Here is a 21,432-nt window from a genome sequence, read left to right as displayed (position 1 = left end):
CTTATGATGCCTTCTTTCCCCATTTTGCAGTCCTACAAGTGATGGCCTGCCGCCACTGCCTGGGCTCTTCAGGCTCAGGGCTGTGCTCTGTAGATCCCAGATCCTGGGGACTTCCCCAGGATTCCTCACTCTGCATCGGTGGATGGTGTCTACCCTGAGTCCTGAGGGTAGCTGAGGTTTTTGGACAGGCCAAGCCTGAGATGACTATATCATCTATGGTCAATATGTGGGATGGTAGGAAGGTGAACTGCAATCAGCCTGAAATTTAGCTGATGAGAGCTCATAGAGGTAAGCTGGGATACCTGGGTGCAGTGGAGTCAAGGGCAACTGCAAATATGCTGGTAGCCTGGAGGTTGGGACTGGTGAGAAGACTGAAGTCGCTCCATCTGGTGATAATACAATCTCTGCAAAGGTCCTGGTGCCAGGACTGGGCAAGCCCTAAGCAGCCCTTCAGATGTGCCTTTGTCATCTGGACATTCAGCTTGAGACCTGCTTAATGAGGCTGAGCTAGGAATTGTTTTGACTGAGTGTCTGAGCTGGAATTCCTCGAATAAAATTGTTGTTATTCTCTGCAGCCTCTTACAAGCTTGATTATTCCACTAGAGATATTTTGAGACCAATCCCATGAATATTTTTTGAGCTTATTAAAAGCCTGTCTTAAAACTGGCACATACAAGCAGCAATCTATGAAAACCTGGCACTGGCACACCAAACCGCATTGTACTGGGCATAATATTGATGTTTGCTGAATATTTACAGCATTAAAGCAACGGTTCATTTAAAGGAAACAATTTGGAAAGAAGCTTACACTGAAAGCACTAAGTAAATTATATCAAATACCATATGAGGCTTTGATACAGCGTAAGTGAAGCATTAAAGCCAGCTAGGGCTGTTCTGATAAAAGATATAGGGCTATGTCTGAAGTTCTGCATAGAAATTAGTGAATTAGCATAGATTTCACTTGCATAACATTATGTATTTTTTATACAGAGAGACATTTTAGAGAAAGTGATTCAGAATTGTGTCAAGTAAGTGTGCACAGGAGGTGAACTTGGTTTTCCCATATGAGTGCAACATCTAACCTTGCAGACTGACCCAGGTCTGTGCCTGGAATTTGGTTTGACTGCTGTGACTCACAAAACAAGACATAAGCTGTTTAGGCAGGATGAAGATGAAGGAATAAATCTGAGCTCAAGAGAATGAATGTGGTTTTTGGTGGTTGGCAAACACTCACCATGTTCTGATGGACCCGAGGAATGTTCTGTAGGATGGACCCGAGCATGTTCTGTAGGACCTGAGGAAACAGCCAGAAGTTATACCAGAGGAGGTTTAGTTTGGACATTTGGCGAAACTTTTTCTCTCAAAGGGTGGTCAGGCACTGGAATGGCTGCCTGGGGAGGTGGTGGAGTCGCCATCCCTGGTAGTGTTCAAGAGGAGCCTGGATGGTGAGCTATGAGAGATGGTTTAGTGCTTGTGGTACTAATAGGAATGGGAGGGTGGTTGGACTAGATGATCTTGCAGGTCGTTTCCAACCTTGTGATTCTGTGATTCTAGGGATGAAGAGCAGAGAAAGCATTTTCCCCAGCAGTGATAATGCTGATACATTATAGGGTAGCAGAAAAGTGCAAGTTAATATTGTTTTTGTAAACAAAACAAAATAAAAATTTCCTGCAACCTTTTTTATTACTTTGCAGATATCATTTCTAGATAGGCAAAAAAAAAATATCCTATGAAAGACTGATTTTATTTCAATCTTGAGAAAAAGTTCACCTGAAACTGAAAGCATTGGCAACGTGGCAATCAGCATTTATAAACTCCTTTTTCAAAATGCTTTTTGCATGCATACGTCAAAGCGCGTACTGTAAACAGCAAGTAACAAAACTGCACATGTATACCAAGGATAAGGATCAGCTTTCCCAAGTGGGGAAATGGAAAACGTTGAGCACATAACATCCCCAAGACCATAACTGGTCTGTGGCAGCCACAAATAAAGCCCTGGTTTCATAATTTTCAGTCTCATGCTTTAACCTCTGTGCACAGCCTCAGCCAAAGGCTAACCTCACGTTTAAGGTGTCTCATTGGAAAAGACTGTTTATTTCTCTTAGTTTTCTCTGGTGCCTACTTGCAGTGTTTGGTGCATAAAAGGACAATATATAGTGAAGCCCTGTATGGGAACTGCTGAGTCAAGGCCTGAACCTCTGATTGACCACCTGAGGTGAGCACTGAGTCAGCCACAGGAGCACAGGTGAAAGCAATTCAGCTGTGCTGCTCCTAGACCTATTTAAGAGCTGGCTGCCAGTGGGGAAGGATCTCTTCTGGAGATCTGCTGTGCTGGAGTTTTGTGAGTGAGCCCAGGATAGGGGTAAGCTGTCTATCTATTCTCTTTTTGTTATCGTTATCTGTTTTGCCTAATTCTTTTATTTATTTTGTAATTATAGCATCTTTATATTCATTGATTATACAAGCCCAAATCCCAAACATGGGGTTTGGGAGCTCCCACCTTCACTGTGCCTTCACATTCAGCCTTGTGCAGATAATGCATTAAAACAAATCCACGTTTCAGTCTGTGAAAGTGTTGGATCAATAACTTTCCTCTGTTTCAGAGGCTACATGGCATTTGAATTGGTTGATTATTAGAATACATAGGCTATTTATGTATTCCATAAGACACGGTATCTTTGTATTGCTTCTGCTGGACTCCATTTTAGGTGGCCTGGAGAGAAAAGCAGAAAATCCCTGCCTGTAGAGCAATTGGGCCCAGTCCATTTGCTGCTGAGTGAAGTACTTCCCTGTCTCTGCCTGGGCAGACAGGATGGACCTGCCTGTGGAAAAGCAGCTGGAGCGTGGCGAGCTGAGGGAGATGTGCTCACCTCACTCACCAGTCAGAAATAATCACTGGCATACAAAAAATTACTCCATTAGACACTGTCATGAGAATATACTTTTTTAACCCAAACACAGTTCAAGGAATGGCTAAGTAAAATCATTAAGGGAATGCACCTGTCACTGGCATTTGACCCGAGGAGAAAGGGTTATCTAAAAATACTAGATAAATCAATTCCTTTCACACTTGTTCAAGGAGACCAACTAAGGGCAGCAATAGCAGACAGTGCTTTTTTTGCTGCAGGGGGTGTCTGTTTGGTTCATACAGCTAGCAACAATTCTTAGGTGACTTGTGTCATATATTTTTCTAATCCTATCTGAGTACCTGGTTTTAATGAGATTAATGGCTCAGAATTTCTGAGACACTTATTTACCATGCAGGAAAAAGGATGTATCTGCCAAACATATCTGTGCTCTGAAGTCAGAAATCGCCTCCCGTTGATAAAGGGAGACAGAAGTGGCTGGAGAACATTTCAGCTGCTAACGAGCTGCTTTATAACCTTGCCCCTGGCATTTACCAATTGCCATTTAAAAGGCAACTTTTACTAAGCGCTTATCGGGCGGCATTGTGCTATTTCCTATTCTGAGTGTTGCTGTCAAGAACGATATGGTTTCAGAACTCTTCTTGTCTCTTAAACCATGCTTCTTCTGCAGTAAAACAGTTCTGCTATCCATTGAGGTCTGTTACAGCGGTGTTGGAAGCCCTTCTGTTAGCAAACTTCCAGGGAAGCAAATTCACATTTATTTCCCCTGAAAGTGAGGCACTGACAGCACTAAAACAAGCATTGGATCAGACAGGCATTGTAAAGGGCTTGCTCTCTTCTAGCCACTCATGTGCCTCTATGGGAGGAGGGGAGAAATTGAGATGTTTCTTAGTTAACTTCTGCATTGTTTTGTTGGATGGCTGTTGTCTGTACTTTGAAGAGCAGGTTCTGACAGTTCGCAGCATCTCCTCAAATCCCATGCTCCTTAAACAAACTCTGTGTGATGAAAAAGCTGTGCACTCGGTAAATATACAGCGAGGTTCAGCTGCACAATGCCTATTTCTTGATAAAATCTATAATGGTTGAGGATCTAAATGCTCCTACAGATCTAAGCCCAACTGGCAGAGCATGAAGAGGAAACAGCTTGTGGAGGCCTGATGGAGCAGGGCTTCTTTGTCAGCTCCCAGCATGTTTTTCAGTTTGCAAAACTCAAGAAGTCAGAAAAAAGAATCTTTACAGTATTTATTCCACACCTGCAAAGATCTATTAAAAAGGAGGTCAGGGAATTCTTGTTTTGCCTTCCCTCTCCAGTTTGAAACCTGAAGTCACTGCTGTGCCAGCCGTGCAGGGCAGAGTTCCCTTGGCTGGCTCAGAAAGCAACAGCTGTCCTGCCTTGACAGTATGTCACCAAGCAGCAGTGAAAGTGTATGCAAAATTACATGTGGCCCTCTTGATGAATGCTTGTTTTGATCATCTATCAGAGGGACTGGCAGTAGATCATCAGGCTGCCAGTCCCATCTGGAGACCTGGACTGGATTTGCAGAGGGCCTTTTCAGCTACCTTATGGGATTTATTCTGATGAATTTGTCCATCCATTCCTTTCCAGAGAGTAGACATAGTTTACTAAGGCTGCACCAAATTCAGAGTTTTCAGAAGGTCAAAATGTCTCCCATTGGGGCACTACATAGAAATTGCTAATACTTCAGAAATAAGCTATGTGGTAAACAGCCTGGGATGTATTTTTTCTTTTCTCCTGGTCAGTTTTTCACAGTTCTCTGTGAGAAGTAAGCTGGTTTATACAGTTTATACAGTCCCTATAGTTGCAATGATACCTCGTGCAATTCTCTACATAAAATAAACCACCTTAAAATGCACTGGTGCTGCATTCTCAGCCTGCCTTCTGAGTGCCACAAACAGAGCTGCCAAAGTATTTCCAGAGCACACTGAGCAAAGTTCCATAATCCAGTCTGCTGGACCCTCACACACGTCTGTATTTGAAACTGAATAGCAAAATAGGCTCAGACACATTTATTTTTAATGCAGGCTGATCAATGTGATCTGGTCACAAACGTATGGAAAACTGAAAATCCCAAACAGGATCCAATTAATAAAGACTCCAAGTTACTGAAGAGGAGAAAAGGAAACCTGTTAACTAAGAGGGAGAAGGTAAAAACATTGCTAAGAAGAAAGGTACAACTTTACAACAAACTCTAATAGTAGATGATCTGGCCTGTAAAATGCTATAGCCTGTTGTAAAGAGCAGATGATTACAGTGGTTAATTAAACACCAGCCCAGCAAGTAGCTCTGTTGGTCAGGCAGAACATCTCAGCCTGGCACACCCCCAGCATCTTCAGCTGGAAATTCAAAGTAACTTCTAATTTTCCCCAAAGAAGACAGGTTTTACTGTAGTCAACTCATATTTTTCAAATGTTTTATCATCCTCCAAACAGTGCTGTTTTTTTTCAATCACATTTTGGTTGATTGCAAAACTATCAGCAAGTTGTAGCTGTGTAAGTTTACTGAGTGAATAACTACAGGCTGACAAGTTGCAGCGTGCTGATTGTGTAGGATGAGAGAGGGCTTATAAGGTAGTTGGGTAATCAGCAAGGGAGAAACCTTGCAAGTTTTCAGAGCACAAAACCCCCATTGTAGTTCACAGGGAACCAAGAGTTTCCAGAGTAGGTTCCAAGTGGGATGGAAGAGTGGGAAACTTTCCTTTTTTGGATAAACACAAATTCCTCTTTTACATTCGTAATACAATTGGAGTAATTGAATTCGATGGGCGCTCTGTTTTCTTCCATAATGATCCCATTCCTACACTGAGATAAACTACAGGCTTTTGGCCTCATGGTTAGTCCCCTTGGAAACCAGATTATTGCCTTTTAAGATAGAGCGCTCCAATTATCCTCTAAATAGTTTTGCTTATTGTACTTACCCACATAGCAACAAAAGATGTATTATCCACCATATCACGTACAGTTTAGCCTCATCCTTAAAGGATACAGACAGATCTATATAAGGATTCATGTAATGGAATCATTTGGTAGCACACTTAAACAACACAGAAGCAGAAATGAGCGATGGATTTGGTGTATTAGTATTGCACAGCATTACTTCATTTTAAGCCATCTTTGGAAGGCTCTATTTTTTCAACAGTAGCCACAGAGTATTTGCAAGCAATATTAAATCTTCTACATGGAGGACCTCAGTGTTAAAGGAGGTAGAAAAAATTCACCTGCCATGAACACCCACTAACTTCAGAGTGGATGGCATATTTCAGTGCTTGTGAGGAAAAAAAATGTCAGACTTACAGAATATCTTCAATGTGAACACAGACAGATGAGTACTGTTCAAGTAGGGAATACTTCTATCTCAGGAGACTAGTTTTGATTTTCCCTGATCACGAGTACAGTGTGTGTAAGCAGAGTGTAGCAATGGATAATTGCATGAGGCCTTAGCTGATTTTTAATCATTAAATGTCAGTCAGCATTACTTTTAGCAAGATTTTCTATCTGTATAACCATCCTTGGAACTACTGCTGGTGAAACAAATGATATCAGGACAAGAATGTCCTGATAGTGACATTTTAGATATTAAAAAACGCTTTATTCAGTTCTTGCTCATAGTTTGTGAGGTATCCAAATATGTATTTGATGTATATACCTCAGTAGCTACCTCTTACTTAGCTTGCAGGCGTTATTCCAGACACTGCAGACATACATAGAAAATACAGCCCTTACCTCAGAAACTGACAATCTGGTGCCTAAACATTTCTGTCTTTTCTGCTTTTCAGAACAATAACATAAATGCTAAATCAGACACATACAACTTCTGTGGGAAGCCTTTCAGATTCACAGATGAGATACACTCTTATTAGAGTCATTTTGCTTTCCACGGGAAGACTGCCTAGAGATCAAGAAAAACACAGGTAATATTGGCTGTGTTCACGAGAGCGTAATTCCCTTTGTTTCCTTCTCATTGCTTTGTTAATTAAAAACCCTCTAAGTCTGCGTTAAGCTGCAATCTGTTAAGCCTGGGCCAGCAGGCACTGATGTCTGAGCTACAGTTCAACTGTCCTGTCTCCTCCTTCCCTGCTTAAGCCACGTTCATGAAGTGCTAGTGGTAATTTTGGTGATACTGCCCCTTTGGAGCCTCCTCATATGCCTTGCCCTCCAGACCGTTCACCATTTCCATAGCCCTAAGTTTTGTTATCTTCCTTCAGAGTCTGCTAGGGGTGTTAATGAATAAAATCAATCAGCTGCTTTTCTCCAGATGTAACCAGACCTGCAAATTTCCTTCTCTTTGGGTTATTTATTCTAGGGAAGATATAATTATACAATGTTGATCAATCGGTCTCCCCAAATCCTTTTAGCATTCAGTTTCTATGGTCAGCGTCTGTATGGAGCTCAGTTAGCCAACTCTTGCAAAAGCTTGTAATTTGCACCGATTAGACTGCTTCCCTCTCAAGTTTTCACATTCAGAGGGAGAATGGCTTGTCTGACTGCATCTCTGACCCTGCTGATCCCCATCTCTTCCAGGTGAACTGCTGTGGCTTCCATATTAAAGCATCTCCCTAATCCCCATCAAAAGAACTCAATTAGAAAGATGTTATTAAAATGGCAAATGCAGAACTGAGAGAGAAAGCATGTTTGTGTGTGAATATATTATGCATTAGTGGCTTACAAAAGACAGAAGTGATAATTGCCTATCTATAAAACTGGCAAACATTTTAATGCAGCCTCTGCCCTCACTGGGCATTGTTTTCCTCACTCAGTGACAAGTATTGCTCATTGATTTGCTCCAGCCATGTTCCCTTTGGCTCCTTTCTTATAGTCATTTGAAACCTAGCTTATATGAGAAGGAAGGGGAGCTTTGATACAGTAAGAACAATTTATCTGCAAGGAATACTTGGGTGTTCTGTTAAAAAACCTAATGCAATCCTTTTATCCTTACACAGTTCCTGAAAGCAGTTTGTGTTGTTTTTGAAAGACTGATGACTTTATTTTACTTGGGATGTGTTGTTTTTTCTTATATGCCTCCCTGCTGTTTTTCAAGGCACTGCAGATGTCCCCAGGGTAAATGTGATAAGACCAGAGGTATTTCCTATTAAGCTTTTTCCCTTTAATTACCAGTGGAAATCCCTGCCTACAGTCCTGAATCTGTCTTCCTGTATACATGTGTCGTGACAGATACTTTTGCCCAATATATAACTCGTTAGAAGTACCTCAGCTCTTTGGAGCACATTAAATGGCACCCAGACCAAGTATCTTGAGACATAAAAAGCTATCTCAAGAAGATTAAACTGCATTTTAAGGACAGCAAAGGCACAATTGTTTTAAGAAAAGAATTAAAATACAATGAGTTTTAGTGATAATAATTATTTTTTATTTATTAGGCAAAAAAATATCTGCCTTCTACATCTTTACATAGGAAAGGAGTTTGGAATAGGATTTAGTAGTATTTAATTCATTTTATCCCAGGGGGCATATTCCAGATGTTTGGTTATAGCCTCTTTCCATTGGCTGTTGTTTTAAAGACGCTGCTCTAAGGCACCAATCTTCATCTCTTTCCTGAATCCCATAATTTTTCTTCTTCAGGTAGAGCGTGTGCTATCAGTGTGGGTCTCCTGGGTCTTTTTATTCATATTTGCTCCTCTATCTAACAGCCACAATGTATACATCCAGTTCATCTGTTCTCCTTCTGAGAGGGAAAACAAAAAGGGATTCAAGAAAAACCTTCAATTTTCTTAGACACTGAAGCTTGTTAGATACTGAAAGACGCAATAGATGTCCTTGGAAGTACAGAGGAAGATTGCATTTTGCTGCATGTCTGCTTAGGATGGAAATCATGACGCTCCCTGAGTACCCTGCAGTGTGAAAAGAAATAGGCAGGGATGTGTGATTTCCTCATGCTGGTTGGTCCAGGTGTGTTAGCAGGACCTATGATGGTCAGATTCCAGTTTTGATACTAAGACTGCAGAATGACGCAGGGAAGCAGATGTACATGGATAACTGAAGTTTTTTTTAGTTAAATATACTATAATGTTTTTTAACTACTACATCGAATACGAAAAGTTAAATTGAGCAAAAGTGCATGTGGATTACCACCAAGCTCAAATTGTTTGAGCAAGCCATTCTCTCGTTAACACACAACTTTAAAAATAGCTTTTTTTGTTTCAAAATAAAGTTTTAGTTAGACATGTAAAACGATGAGAGAGAAAAAAAAAAAAAACTATAGGAAGCATAAAATTATAAGCCAAATATAAGGTGTCTTTAAAACACAGAACACTTTTTGGGTAAATAGAAACATATAAAAAAAAGAAAGACTTTCAGATCTACTTAAGATTCAAATTCCATCTTTCTTTCCCTTTCAACCACAGTTCTGCTTCCTACTGTGAAACAGCTGGAAGTCTTTGATAATGCAGTTCGAGAAAGTTTGATAGTTTAAAACAATTTATCTCTGACACTGAAAGTAGTCTAAACATACCAGTATGGATCTCAATTGAAGCTAATTTACACTGTTTTCTTTTACCCAGCTTAACTCAAGTCAGCTTAATCTCTTAGCTGGTCACGTGCAAACAGCTTTGAATCACTTGATTTTGAGATAAAAAAACATTTTCTTTTCCTTTTTTGTTAGGTGATCAAACAGCTTCTTCCTCTCTCCCACAGTATGCAAAGAGTTTGATTTATTGCCAACATATCCCCTAATCATAGAATCATGGAATCTTAGAATCACAGGGTTGGAAACGATCTGTAAAATCATCTATTCCAACTGTCTTCTCTAATCCTTCTGCTTCTAATTAGTTATTTTCTTTGAGCCAGTCAGCTTGAGTACAAAGTCATCGAATCATAGCATCATTAAGGTTGGAAATGAGCTCTAAGATCATCTAGTCCAAATGACCACCTAGCACAAATATTTCCCCTAAGCCATGTCCTTCAGTGCCACATCCATATGGTTCTTGAACACCTCCAGGGACAGTGACTTAAACACCTCCCTGGGCAGCCCAGGTGCATGACCACTCATTTGGAGAAGAAATTCTTCCTAACATCCAACCCAAGCCCCCATTGGCCCAACTTGAGGCCATTCCCTCTTGTCCTATCGCTATTATGTTGGAGAAGAGGCTGATGCCCACATCACCACAACCTCCTTTCTGGAAAATGTCAGACATTTTGATTTTGTAATCCCCAAAGGGCTCTGCTATGTAGAATATCTTCTGGAATACAGGCAACACATTTAATTTTTTGAATGTTTAATTTTTTTAATTTTTTTGAATGTTGAAAGTTTAAGGTGGAAGTGGTTGACTTGTGGGAAATAAGCATACTGCTTCACTTGCTGCTTTAATGAAGTCCTGGAGAACCTGGGCTTCTTTATGGAGAATATTGCTTTATTATAGTGACTTATTACCAATACTTGCAAGGTGCTCTTATCTCTCCCACAGAAATGACATTAACTGCTTTACTGACACCAGTTATGAGATTGTGCTTCTGCACAGCTTTGCATGGAACAGCACGTGGGAGCAGGTAACAGGAACTGGCACTGCTTGCAGGGTCTGTGCAATTCTGTATGGTTGCTCACCTTCGAACTCATCACCTCTGGCTTTTCCTCATACTTCAAATGCAGGCTTGCCCTGAAGCAACTGGAGAGCTGTAAGCGTGGTAGGAGCTCAGCTAACACAGTACAAGCTCTCTGTCCTTTTTTCTTGCTTGAAGAAGAGCAGGACCTCTGCCCTGCTTGGGAATTTTCTGAGGGCCGTTTCCAGAAGGTGTAATTTGCAGCATTAAAACTGATGAGCCAGGTAAATGGCTCAGAGACCTGCTGCTCTCCTGCCTGCTTGAACCTGCCTTCCTGAACTGCATTGCTGGTGCTTAGTTGCTGACTCTGGCTGTCTGATCAATTCCCATAAATATATGTTAGCCAGTAATACATTGCTATAGCAAATGAAAAATACACAGACCAGAGGAGCATCTGTTATACTTCTGTTCAATACTCTGTAACAAGATTGATGATCCTTCCAGCTCCCAGTCCTGCTCCTGTACGTTCACTGCTAATATGATCAGGAGCAGCTCTCCATTCAGTAAACCCCACAAACACGCGTCCCTGAGTGGCTTGTTCCCTGCAGGATGGCGATGACCTTGCAGGCTGTCTCACACCCCTAGCTCAGGATGGACTTGCTGTCCTCTGCAAGGGGGAAGAACTCACACAGCTGCAGAGCTGCGGGTAGCAAGATGCTACCGATGTGCACCAGCTGGCCAGCAGGCTGGAACAAACAGTGTACATTGCTGCCCCTGGTTGCGCACGCATCGAGCTCCCCTAGCTTATCTGTTAATTGCTTTGACCTTTTTGTTTACTTCCTGCTCAGGAATCTCAGAACTTGCTGCACTAAAAATGTCTTCTGGATTGCAGCACCAAGCAAACATTGACTTAACCTTTTCCGTTACTCCAAGTCAATATTTCCAGCCTATTCATATGCATGTCTTATCGCACTGGATAAAGCAGGGTTGTGTTTGAAGCTAACGCTCTTTTATTTATATGGCAGTATTGTACTGTGCAGGCACATGAAGAACCACATGAATGTCTTTAATAAAAAGCTTAACCCTTATCAAACAAAGAGCACGCATCCATGGAGTGCCAGCACAGCACAGCTCCCATTCCAAAAGACTTTCCACTCATCACCAGCTTTGCACTCCACAATCTCTTATAACTCAGAGCACCAGGCATTGCCAGCAACAACCCCTGCTTGTTCCCAGTTACAGCAAACAGGAAGAGCAAGTTATTTTAAGTGAGTTGTGTTTACAGCTCAGCCTTCACTCGTGGGTTGCATAAATTGGTGGTTGATCCAAGGGCAGTCCCAGGTTGACCATTAAGCACTTCAGGACTGTCGACATGCAGCAGTGAGCAGTGCCATGGAAAATATCAAGATCAATTGAGTGTTTGGGCCCTTCAGCTGCATTTTGTAAGTGTTATGTGAGCAGAGAAAAGAATGGAAAGTGAAAGCCGTTCAGAAATACTTAACTTTGTCTTCGATGTGACAAAACCAATTCTCTTAATGCTGATATCCAGCATCTCTCTTTATTGTGCTAAATTCTGTATTTCTAACTTACTACCTGGTAGATACTATATTTCTCAAGGGCCGTTTTCTAAAGTACTTTAGGGACACTTACATCTGAAGGAGGCTTTATAAAAACAAACTTTGATCCAACTTGTTTGATGTAACAGCCAGCAGAGCTAGGTAGGAGATGAAGAGTCACTTATGCTTTGGCTTGGCTGCCTTTTTGGGAATACTTTCCTTAAAGCAGGCGAAGGTTCAACACTGTTTGTAAATTATGCAGATCTCTCCCATGCAACATTTGTCAAAGTAGCCTTCAGAACAGACTTTTAATTATGTCATTTTGTACCCCTGTTTTTCTTTCATTTCCTTAAAAACTGTGCTGATATTCACTTCTATTTTATTTTTTTAATTTCCGTAGCCCAGCAAACATACCCCCTTCCCAAAGGTGGGGATGTACAGATGGGTGTGTGAGTAGAAAAGAGAAAAATCATTAAACAAAAAAAACTATTCTCAGAGTCCTAAGTATACCATGGGGGAACCACAGCTTGGGCTGCAGGATGACTTTCCACAGAGTAAGTTTTGTTCTACTAAGTGCACCTGTAGAGCTTTGCAGAAATTTGGATTTGGAAAGAATCCCAGCTTTACCCTCTGGTCTTCTACTGAAAAACTGAACTCTGCTCACACAGGGAGAAGCTGAATTTCCTTTTGTGATCAGACAGCATACGTCTAGGCAGATGACAGCAAACTGTTTGAGACATGACTCATGTCCACCCACCTGCAAATGAGATGGGCCTAGCACTGTAAGTTAGTGAAAACAGTTTGCTTTATTAGTTAAGATGGAAATTTATTATTGCCTCTTCTCGTCAGCTTCTACGAAAGGAGCACAACTGATTTTTTGTTAAATCTTTTTTACACTTAGAAGTATTTTATCCTGTGCATTGGTTCAGATTATTGAACTAAAATATCTTCGGGCTTGAAGGTGGCATGTTGAGTCTTTGGATCTGACTTGAGTGGAGGTTTGGTTTCAATTCATGCAAGCAGGGCAGGCAAAGTAAAGGGCAGCTTATTTTTGGAGACTCTCCTGGACAAGAAGCATCTTACATGGGTCTGAAAACAGTTTCTGTAGAGTCTCATTTAGCAAAAGAAGCCTTTGGGACCCTAGAGCAGGAGAGTTTCTTGGTAGGGCTGCTGCAACCTGCAAATTGGAACCAAAAAATAGACACAAAAAGTATGTCTTTGCTCAGGCAGCCAACGAGAAACTTTAAATGCAGCTTCCTTTTGTTTAAAAATAAAACACATGAATCAAGTCTTTTACTTAAATCTTCCAGCTTTCTCTGAGAAATCGTACCCCTTTCAATGAGCCTCAGGCGTTCCCACTTGACTCAGGTTAATGTGTTTGGTCTCTATAGAAACAGCAGGAGATCCCACATGTAACTTGGAAAGGTCACCTCAATTTTATTCAAAAGCTCGCATTGTCTCTTCCTTCTGTTCCATAAAACAGCAGTGAAAGGAGGCAAAAGGCAGTGCCCTGCACTCATCCAGAGTCTCAGGGCTCTTCTCCGCTCACTGGCGCTGATGAAAGACCAGGCTCTTCAGTGCCTGTGCTTGCTGACCATCGTGGGTCAAAAGGAAACACGAGCTTTTAAATACAAACTGAATAATACCATTGAGTTGGCACGAAATCCAAACTACTCCGAACTGTCTGGGAGCCAGCAAAGCTAATGAGCTGTACCGTTTCCAAATGGGATCTTGGTAACACCATCTGAGAGATTGTGTGCATACAGAGTTGTGCAGGTTTGCCTTAAAGCATAATTTAAAATGGATTTAATTAAACAGGAGGAAAATAATATGGAAAATTAAATAGATATCAAGCAAGCTTATGTCAGTTTGATTTAGGGAGAGCTTTAAATTAAGCCACAATAATCCTCTCTTAAACAGAACAGAGCTTGCTCGTATCCAGAGTTTTCATGTGCTTTAGTTCTGTTGGTTCTAAGAGCAATTGAAGTCAGAAACAGTCTGCAAAGAAGCTTCCACCCATACCCTCACATCCATTAATAAGAATGGTGAAAGTCTGGAACATGGCTGTCAGAGAGGGCAGAGGAACTTTTAGAGACTTTGAAGGTAACAAGAAGTCTATTCATAAAGAAGGAAAGCCTCAACAGAGGACAAAGTATCACAAGAAAGAATAATTTCTTGGATTTCCATTTGATTTGAGAGTACATTTTAATGTGTTCATTGCTCAGTTGTGCAACCTTTAGCACTGGGAGCATTTTTCTTTGGGCATAAATGTAGGTGAGAGAACTCTTCGTGCATGTAGAGGCATTTCGCAGACAAGCTCTGCAGGTGCAGAAGTGGTCAGGCAGGATGATAACCCCTGGCTACTGCCATGCCTGGCAGTCAGCCTGCCACTCCCATTCACAACTTCTGGAGACTTTTGGATTGCAGGATTCATGCAGACATTGTCCATATTCTTTCATTCTGCCTTCCTTACCCAGATGCCTCCTGAACTGTGACAAGTGGGACAAAAATGAGGATTTGCTGTTTGTACATGTGTTTACTGAATGCATCAGTTGTGTTGCCGATACTGTGTTCCCCTTAAAGTAGTCCCATAAAACAGCACTTAAGGTTTATACATAGAAGACTAATTAAAAAAAATTAGGTCTATATTTGATAACAAGTCAGACCTTTCCTGTGCAAAATTCTGGTAACCATCTGCTAACAGCTTGCCACTGGGTTTCGTGACATGCCCAGAAGATTGTATGGCTGTAGGTAGACATCGTCCCCTTTGGGACCAGGGTGTAGAGCAAATCCAGATCCAGCTGAGGCACATCCTCAGTTCCTACAAAGTTATCTGCCATCTCTGCAGCTGGGGCTATGCTAGCCTTACTTTGCATTTCTACCAGTCTTTTCGTAAAAGGATGCTGCTGGAATCTTGCCAGCCAAATCCTTCCCAAAGAAATTTGCTTAGAAGTTACCGTGTAATTTCATAAACAATTTAGCTCTAGCCCTTTTATGTCTCAATGAAGCTTGATTTTACGGAAGTGGAGAGTGTCATGGGGTTGATCTCAACTTTCGGGACCAAGTGTGGGTTACCTCCCTGCTAAATGGAGAGCGATTGATCGGACTGGGACCATAAATCAAAGTGGTACAAAAATTACTTCAGAATGAGTGTTTATAAAGGCATGTGCTCTGTGGACAGATTTCCTGTACTGTTTCCATTAATTTTCACAAAAACGGAGTGTACCACACTAAGGGCCAAATCTGAATCTAAATAAAACAACACAATTTTTTTTCAGTAGCATTAGAGCAGGGCATGAGGATTGGTAGCATCTTGAAGCTTTATTGATAACGATGTATACCAATTTAATACAGCACTTCAAAATTAGAGCTGGAGTGCATTTACAGCAAACCTTTGTCTAATCCAGAATGAAGTCAGCCCCATTCTTTTCAACTGGTGCTCTAATAAAAGAAGCACCAGAAATACTTCAGAAGGCACGACAACATTCCTCACTTGTCTTCAACATCGCAAACACAATTCCTTCTTACTTCTAATGAATTGTGCCTTATAATCATATAAATTAAACTACTTCCTTGTTGAACACTCTCTGCCTTCATTTCCGGATAAAGAAAAAAAAGATGCATGCTTTATTGCTGCCACTCCAGCTCTGCCTGTGCCCGGATAAATAGATGCATCATGCATCATCTGCTGACATCTCCATGCTGTCAGTTCATTTTCTGCTCATCTAGAGCTGATGCTCTTGAAGACACAATTTCTTTGCCCCAGATATTGGTAGGTTGGAAGTAATCAGCCGTTGTGTAACAGAAATCCAGCTCTGCTCCAAGCAGTATGTTCCAAGTCAGAAAGATTTTATTTCTCTTCAAGGAGCTCAGCTTGCACAATGGAAAGCAAATAGCCGCTCTCATCTGCTGAAGACCTAGCGGGAGAGGGGAAAGGATCAATGCCAGCTCTGTCTGCAAGACATTAGTGCATTCAGAGTGCCCGCAATAAATTTTTAACCTTTTCCAGCTTCCCTGGGGACTGGCAAGCACTCTAAAATATCAGCACCCTTATCCCAGAGCTCCACTATGCAAACCAAAATGAATGAGGTGCTTAACAAACCAGCAATAGATATATCTTAACATTCCTTTTTATTAGCCAGATGGGCTCTGTATGCCATTCATGTACCAGAATGCCTGATTTAATCAAGAGCTCAGATTTCCAATTCATCCCATTTTTATTTAAAATTAATACCCACTGAAGTGGGTGATGACAGAGGTAGTTTTTAAACCAGTCTTTACTGAACACCAATACAGTTGCAGAGCTCCTGCCTGCATTTCCCTGTTCATTTTTAGGAAATGGTGGTGGTTGCTGTGGGCATATCAGAATGCAGAACCGTAAAAGTACTCCTCCTCACAAGAGCTGTTCCTGCCTCCAGCTACTGGCATGGGAAAGCTGGGCTTCCAGTTCCTCAAGCTCCACATCTTCACATGGAAGTGTGCTACCCAGAAGGAGTAGACGAGGTGGGAACAACTCCCAAGATGAAATAGTAATGAAGTGTACAGCTGACCCCAGTGCTGCCTCGAGAGATCTGGGGCACAGGAGAGCAGCAGCAGGGAACTGTGGGCTTCATAGGTGCAAAATTTGCACTAATGTCAGAGGGCATATTTATAATAACTTAGTATCAAACACGCACTATGAAATTGATTGTATGCATGCGACTCCACTCTTAATGTCTTTCTTAACAATATCTTGTGCTTTGTCTTGCTGTTGAGGGAGCCCAGCTGCACTTGCAAATGGGTGTTAATTTTGCAGTGCAGCTGTCATATGGAATGGGTCAGAGTACCGAAAAGGATTGTTAATAAAAATTGAAATGAATTAAATTGTAGGCTCACAAGTAGTTTTTCTACAAGCAGAACAAAACACTAATAACTCCTTTGTATTCCTCAGGGAATTCAGTGCTCTGATATCATGTCAGCCAAGTTATTTGCATTTTGTTAAATTTCGTGAATTATTCGGCATTCAATTATGGCTCTTTCAGAGTCAGTGCAGTGTATATCTTGAATGCATATTACTAAAGGCTCAGCAATCAGTATTCTGCATTCGTAACATGAAGGGAATTAACTGGTTTTATGTGCTTATGACATTCAAAGTAAAGTACCTGAAAGATATTAGTGCAGATAACATCACTGTATGCATACATAATAACACGTATCCAAATAATCAAAATTACAGTGAAAATACACACTGCTAGGCTCGGTGTCGTTACCCAGTTTAATAACACCAGCGTTCCTTTCAAGAGAGTCTCATTAAAGATTTTTTTTTTCTACAGCCATCTCTGTTTCATTCCCCAGGCAGTGATCCTGCACACACTTCGTTATGTGCTTGACTTTCAGTATCCAAGTATCCTCCCAGAGGAGCCTGTGCGACTACTCATAGCGTTAAACACAAGGACATGGTTAAGTGTCTGCAGGATGGGGGACTTAGACTCTCCCCTTACAAAGAGCTCATAAGAACCCTCTGAAATGGCCCCAAACCTTGGAGTGTAAGAGAAACATGCCCTTAAGAATGGAAAAACTATAAAGCCAAATTTGATCTTGGTATGTGCAAATCCTCGGGAAAGAAATGGTGACATTGATGTGCACTAGGGAAAGTTTTCCACACTGCAGAATTTCCTGGATGCTTCTTGGTTTTGTCCCTTTGTAATCAGATTATTATTTGAAGTTCCATCCATAAAGATTGATTTGCCCAGTAATGTGTTAATTGGTGTGATGTATAATCTTCTGTTGTTTCCTGATGCCTCTTTTCCCAGCATTGCTTCGGTCATTACATCAGCCCTGATGTGAAGGTGTTAGATGAGGTAACACTGAGTGTAGTTGCTAGCTGTAGGCAAAAAAATAAAAGAGTGAATCCTAAAAATTGGCAAATGAGATGTAGCTTTAGCCAGTGCCAGAAACATAGCTGCAGTCTGCCAAACTTCTAATTTTTTTGCACTTCTGCATTGTTTCTCCTTGCTCTCCAATCCAGAGACCGATTGTCTATTCAAAAGTTGACATCATTAGCATCACAGGAGTCTTAGCTTTCCCTGTCAGCCACTGATAGATTTTCATTATTGATATCATACCATAAAATATGCTAAATGCTGAAAAAAGGGAGCATCCTGCATGTGAATGATGTGAATGGGGAACCAAGTGGAACTAATTCACGATCTGCAACACAGAGAACTGCCTGGAATGGGAGGTGACTGTAGCCTGAGCTGGGACACAGCTGGACTCGCTGGGAAAAATGACTCCCAACCATTTCTTGTGTCTTATAAAAAACGTCATCTCCTGACACATTGTCCAATCTGTTATTTTCAGAGGAGGTTTTATGATTTAAGAAGAGGCTTAGTTCAAGATATTATGAACTCAGTATTATAAGAGCGTAGCTAACAGTCTCTGGGCTCTGATTTTGGAACCTCCAGACCTTCTGGAGACATGGTCCAAGATTCCTCAGGATCTGAAGAATGCCTGGGAATATTCTAAGAAACTTGAGGGTACCTGCAGGTGCTAGGTGAGGCTAAAGGAAGGGGAACCACAGGGGTGTGGGCTGAAGGAAGCTCTTACAGATTCTAACAAGCATAATCAGCTGCCCATTGACTGCAGTGCCTGGAGCTTTTGCTGCTGCTGCCTCCTGACTGGGGAGGATCAGACCTTTTCAGCTCATACCTGGGAGCATATATAAGAGCACAGATCCAAGAACACAGCTGGAAGGTGCAGTACTTTGTGTAGGGAGTTTTTGGCTTTTCTCTGATATTCAGAGAGGCCTATTTGCCAACTGCAGTAGAGAAGCAGGCAGTATGTGTCAGTGTCCAGTGACCAGTGTCATAGTAAATACAACTTCTGGAGAAGGGGAAATGGTGGTGCTATTTCTGGCAGGAAGGCTTCTGCCCCATCCAAGGGCTTGCAACTATAAAATAGATTTGCTTCCCTCAAAGCTGAAGAGATGCCAGATACACTTTCAAGCAGTGAGTCAGATCCACTTGACCCTAAAACATGCAACACCGCCAGGAAAAACTGGTGACTGCAAGGGAAAAGAAGCATCCATCTACAACCATGACCTGTCAACTAGAGAAGTCTTCCACCTGCTGGGAACCTGGATCTAGGCTGTTGTTCAGGGACTGCTTGCTGAAGCTCTTCCAGCCCTCTGACTGCTACTACTCTGTTGTTCTTCTATGTGGGCACAAATTATACTGCTGGGGAAACATATACAACATTAGAAGTGACGACAGAGCTCCAGGGGCAGTAGTCAAGGGCATTGACGAGGGATCCCTGTGGTCTTCTCAATTCCCCAGTGATGTAAAAGGGATTGCTTGCTTGTGTTAGGGCTAGTAAGGATGCAAGCATTAAATTAGCAAAGTCTTACCAATGCTGCATGTGAATATATTCTTATTTTAAATGTTTTCTTTCCACATTTCAACACAGCAGACAGTTCAAATGACTGCATTCCTGCTGGAATGAATTTGAGCCTGCGTGAAACACTGTTAGATGAGCAGTTTGAAGGTTTTATAGGTGACTTGGGATGTTAGTGGATAAATCTACTTTTTCTCCAGAGGATAAATATTTGAATAATGTGGTTAGAACTGCAGTATATACTTAGCATTCAGTATCAATCATGATTACATAAAAAAGACTGTGTCTCCTCTCCTTGGACAGACTCATGTTTCCCTAGAATGCTGATGTTAGGACATGTTCTGTTATTAGCAGTCAGTCTCAACCAGCACAACTAACCTATGAGCTGATTTCACATTGAAATATAACTTGTAATCCAGTGGGTTAGCTTTAAAAGCATGGTGCTAGCACAGATTTTCCTAAGTGCAATATGTCAAAGCGATGTTCCACTAGGGTGTCTTTTAATAGGATATAAGATGTTCCTTTAATTTAAGCTTATTTTTTTCCTCCAGACAAAAAGCAAACAACATGGAACCTTAAAGGCAAAGCAAAGTATAGGGAAAGTGGTACATACTGAACAGTTTGGCATGTTTGTTGCGCATACAATCTTTATTTTATCTTGTCTTAGGAAATGATGTGCCTCTGTTTTCATGTTATATTTTCTAAACCAGCAATTTGCCTCACTTGCAGTGTTGGCTTTAAGTTTCACAGTTACTAATAAGGTAAGCATTCTGTATTATACCTGCTAAAATGTTTCTATGCCAACCACATGGAATGTAAAGCAACGTATGTTCTTGTAGAGGTCGAGACATTTTTGTTTGGGATGTCAGTGTGCAGTGAGCTGCAGGACTAAACTTCTTGCTTATCCATGTTTGAAACACTTTTCAGGGCTTGAGTATTTGTTGAAGTATTTGAAGTAATAGCACCATGAAACTTCTGATTAAGAATATTCAATTAATGTTTTTATTTTTAGGGATATCTGGTAGAGCAATTTCTCTGCTTTGTTCAACAGTACCACCTGAATCAGGTATGAAAGCTCATCCAGAAGTGTTATAACCATAAAAGACATCCTATCAGTGCAGCATATCCATGCTCCTCTTTATAAGCTATGGCTGCACACTGTTCAAGGCTTTCCCAGATGATTTTTGGCAGAAATCCTGTGCAGTTATCAATCAGAATCAGCTGGAGTCTGCTTTTCTGTTCAACCTGTCACTGTAACATGCAACTAAAACACTTTGAGCTGGTGAATCAGGTGAGTCATGCAGAAACATCCACCCACTTCTGGGCACAATTTTTTCTTTCCAGTATAAATATTTATGTCCTACCTTAGTAATTAGGCTTCAATGGCAGCAATTGTCTCCGACTTCTCGTTAATAGGTTAATTCCCATCGTAGTTGTCCAGAAACTCTATTGCTGTACAGAAATGAGGCCAAGCATTTTCAAGAAGTCTTTTTATTTTGGTGAAATTGTGCTAATGATAAAATCTAATGGCAGTGTGAAAATATTAAATAATCACTTTGTTCTTATACGGTTGTGAGTTTCACAAACTGTGTACCTAGGGATGACAAGTATCTTTCTCACACATCACACAGATAAAGCACTGCTGAATCTGGGTCACTTAGCCAAAGAAGAAATGAAAGGATCTGATTCTTCATCTGTCCAAGTCCTGAGGATGTGTTTGCTGCAGAGTTCAACAAGGGCAGCACTATGCTTTCTTAGATATTGCTAATCTATATTTAAAACTTCTTTTATTTAAACTTGAAAATTAATTTGCTTTAACATCTGTTTAAAATAGATTAGAATTAATGAAGTCTGACCCCCTTATGAGTTTGCATGAGTGAAATAATTACTCTTCAGCAGCGCAGAATAATTTGCACTGGACTTTTGGGCTAGAGGTAGCAGTAAGAAGTCAAAAGAAGTTCAAGTACTGAACTGTATTAGAAAATGTAAAGCTGCTTCTTTCTTGAAAAATGAAAATGCAAGTACTAGACATTTTTTTTTCACTGCTAATAATAGTTATTGAAAATTGTCTGCATAAATTGAGTATAGAAGTCTCCTAATTTGAAACTTGAAACTGATTACGGAAA

At 41.0% G+C, this 21,432-nt stretch overlaps 1 long non-coding RNA gene across 2 annotated transcripts in view; it reads left to right on the top strand.

Annotated features, from left to right (window-relative positions):
- Positions 1-11,791, top strand: part of LOC125691160 (uncharacterized) — a 125,415-nt gene extending 113,624 nt beyond the window's left edge. The window contains exons 1-4 of one of the 2 annotated variants that reach the window (XR_007375945.1): positions 2,327-2,362; positions 4,911-5,033; positions 6,662-6,796; positions 10,307-11,791. This is a non-coding gene — a long non-coding RNA (uncharacterized LOC125691160). Of the gene's footprint in view, positions 1-2,326; positions 2,363-4,910; positions 5,034-6,661; positions 6,797-10,306 lie in introns of those variants that run through there. The other variant, XR_007375944.1, reaches the window with a different exon arrangement.
- The last annotated feature ends 9,641 nt before the right edge of the window (positions 11,792-21,432 follow it).

Source organism: Lagopus muta, chromosome 3 (genome assembly GCF_023343835.1).
Source record: "Lagopus muta isolate bLagMut1 chromosome 3, bLagMut1 primary, whole genome shotgun sequence".
Classification (NCBI taxonomy): domain Eukaryota; kingdom Metazoa; phylum Chordata; class Aves; order Galliformes; family Phasianidae; genus Lagopus; species Lagopus muta.
Note: the sequence above shows the minus strand (reverse complement) of the source record. Positions and strands in the feature narration are given on the sequence as shown.